Raw genomic sequence first — 3,668 nt, forward strand, 5'->3', positions numbered from 1 at the left:
GAGCTCCTTTTCAGACTTTGCTATAATATCATGTACTATTTTGGACTACGCTGCTATGTAGTGATTGTTTTTGGTGGGACAAGTGTCTGAATTATTGACATAGCCAAATGACCATTATCGTATTGATTTTCATTAAAATTAATCATTTAATGTATTATCTAGTAAAGATTTGAATATTAGTGTCTTTTAGAAATGAAAGGTAGTCTACTTCCCTTTAGTTTGTAGCCACAGTTTAGAGTATTAAGGTTTTTGTTTGTCAAGGATATACTAATTTTTTATTTTTTGCGTTTTATTGTCTTTTTCTGTATTCACTTCTGTGATTAATGTTATGCAAAGTTTTTTTTTATCCCCCCCCCCTTTTCTCCCTAATTGTATTGGTCAATTACCTCGCTCTTCCGAGCTGTCCTGGTTGCTGCTCCACCCCCTCTGCCGATCCGGGGAGGGCTGCAGACTACCACATGCCTCCTCTGATGTGAAGTCGCCAGCTGCTTCTTTTCACCTGACAGTGAGGAGTTTCGCCAGGGGGGACGTAGCACGTGGGAGGATCATGCTATTCCCCCCTCCCCCCTGAACAGGTGCCCCGACCGACCAGAGGAGGTCCTGGTGCAGCGACCAGGACACATACCCACATCCAGCTTCCCACCCGTAGACACGGCCAATTGTGTCTGTAGGGACATCCGACCAAGCCGGTGGTAACACGGGGATTCGAAGTGACGAGCTCCGTGTTGTTAGGCAACAGGATAGACCGCCACACCACCCAGACGCCCTAGTGTTATGCAATTTCTAAGTATTTGGCCATAGATTTACACAATGTGTCAACACTGACAACAGAAATGAATGAGTATCTAGGCTAATTAAAAACATGTAGCCTTCAAATACAACAACATCAACAATAATAATAAACTTTATGTATATCGCACCTTTTTAAACAACGTTACAAGGTGCCTCACACCAGAGATGCTCACAAGTCGTTTTTTGCAAGTCCAAGTCAAGTCTCAAGTCTTTGAGCTAGAGTCCATGTCAAGTCTCAAGTCTCTGAGGGGCAAGTCCAAGTCAAGTCTCAAGTCTTTGGTCACAAGTCCAAGTCATGTCTCAAGTGTCTTATGGTTGTAATGAGCGTTCTATCAACTGCTGGATGCCATCCAGCAGTTGATACACTGCATTGCTTTAACTAAGGAATTCAGAGCATGGACTGCATTATCGTCGCTCCTTTATCTATTGGCGTGCAGGATCAGCATTGATTAGTTATTTGACATATGATCACTTTATACAGGCTAGTGCAATGCAATATGAAAAAAAACACACAATGAAAGCTTTCCTTTAAAGTTAATAACTGTATTTTGCAGCACTTTCGTTATTTTTTGTTCTGCACACCCGAATACATGGTGTTGTTTGTCTGTGTTGAGCATCTATTATAAAAGAGCATCAATATCAGTAATTACTTATTGGCTGGATAGCACAACCTTCTCACAACCTGCAGCACCAAAAAATCAATGTGTCTCGTGTCGAAAGATAAAACACACACACACATCATTTTCTGACCATGGTTTGGTTTTATTACGTTGTCTGGTGTCATCGCCGTGGTAACAATGGCTTTTTTAATCTTTTTACAATGCTGCGTTCCAGTATGCTTATTCCTTTACATCATACTTTACACTGTTGACTTGTTCCATTGTCTTACAGTGTTATAGTTTTCCCTGAAGACCCTTGTTTAAAGTACAGTAAGTGACTCCTTGGTGCAGAGGAAAGCCAATATCCTTGAGGAGCGCTTGATTTAACTGGTCAGGTACGGTGGACTCAACGGGGCAGACCCCAAAATGAATACCTCAGATGCAAAGCATGGTAAATCAAGTATATCTCAAGTATGCCAAGTGTCTGGAATACATTGAGCCAGAAGTCCCAACTTTGCTCCAGCTAGAGTGACTTCCTAAAACAACCAAAATGTATGCGCACACACTCACACACACACTTAAGTAGCTGCACTCTGGCTTGCAATACAACATGACTTATTCTTGCCTTTTTGTGAACCTCTACCTTGTTTTTGGTTTTTTTTTTTTCTTTTTTCCGATTAAGTACACAATTTGCACACCTTTTCAGTAAAGCTGCAACATGTTCTTGGCTTGAAATGTGGAGGGCAACATGTTTTCACGCAACAAGAAGACAATGCAAAGTTCCCCGACAAGCCAGTAAAGGAAAATGAAGAAGCCACATTTATCTCTTGTCCCTTCTGAAGTCTCTTAAACACAAAGGCACGTGACCCGGTCCACTTAAGGCCTTCGCAGGGTGACAACAGTGTTACCACAGGTAAAGAAATCACCAGACGGTCCCGCATGCAGTTTGTTGCAACAAGGTTTTCTCCAGTGAACCGCCAATGACAACATCACTGGATATTGAATACTGACTACACATCGTGTCATTCATCATTCCACACAACAGAAGCTTGTTCCCAAAAGTTATTTCAGCACTGATTGAGCTCAAGTGTCCTCATACTATATTCCCACACATGCAGTATCCTTGCAAAGTTATTCTGGGTGAGCTAAGAATCCCCCCCCCCCCAACACACACACACTTTTTCTCCCAATTGGAGCTGTCCCGCTCGCTGCTCCACCCCCTCTGCTGATCTGGGGAGGGCTGCAGACTACCACGTCTCCTCCGATACATGTGGAGTCGCCAGCCGCTTCTTTTCACCTGACAGTGAGGGGTTTCACCAGGGGGACGTAGCGCGTGGGAGGATCACACTGTTCCCCCTCCTCCCTGAACAGTCACCCCATGACCGGCCAGAGGAGGCGCTAGTGCAGCGACCAGGACACATACCCACATCCGACTTCCCACCCGCAAACACGGCCAATTGTGTCTGTAGGGATGCCCAACCAAGCCGGAGGTAACGCAGGGATTCGAACCGGCGATCCCCGTGTTGGTAGGCAACGGAATAGATCGCTACGCTACCCAGATGCCACTGTATCTTTAACGAATGAATCTTTGACACATGAATCTTTAATATCCCTGAATACTCATATCAGTACTCTGAACAGAAACTGGCTCAGAAGCTCCCAACCATCTCAACCACCTCAACCATCTCAACCATCTCAACCACCTCCGTCAGAGTTCTCCTGTCATTTGGATAAGAGTTTTACCACAGCTGCTGCAACCAATTTAACATTGGCGAGAACTAATTAGAAAATGATTTTGTCTTTGATTATTTTGCATAAGAATGCCATATGGGTATGCAAGCCATGTAGTATAGTCATTCTGAAATGCTACGAGGGGGGCTAAGCCAACTGAGGTCCTCCAGTGGTTCTGGGAGAATGGTTCCTGTCAATGCTTCAGGTGTACCTCACAAACTGACAAACAAGCAGATATCCTGAGAGAAACTGGGTGGTTGATCGTTTAGCAGGGTGTGTGTGTGTGTGTGTGTGTGTGTGTGTGTGTGTGTGTGTGTGTGTGTGTGTGTGTGTGTGTGTGTGTGTGTGTATTTTACACCATTGCTAAAATATTATGTCTTTAAACTCCTGTTAATATGCACCCAACACAATGAACATACTCCTCAATGTGTGTATGTGTGTGTGTGTGTGTGTGTGTGTGTGTGTGTGTGTGTGTGTGTGTGTTCATGCGCACACATCTTGCTTCTGTATGCTATGTATTGTGTGTTGTGTGTTATGTACGTTGCA

This window comes from Lampris incognitus, chromosome 18 (assembly GCF_029633865.1).
Source record: "Lampris incognitus isolate fLamInc1 chromosome 18, fLamInc1.hap2, whole genome shotgun sequence".
NCBI lineage: Eukaryota > Metazoa > Chordata > Actinopteri > Lampriformes > Lampridae > Lampris > Lampris incognitus.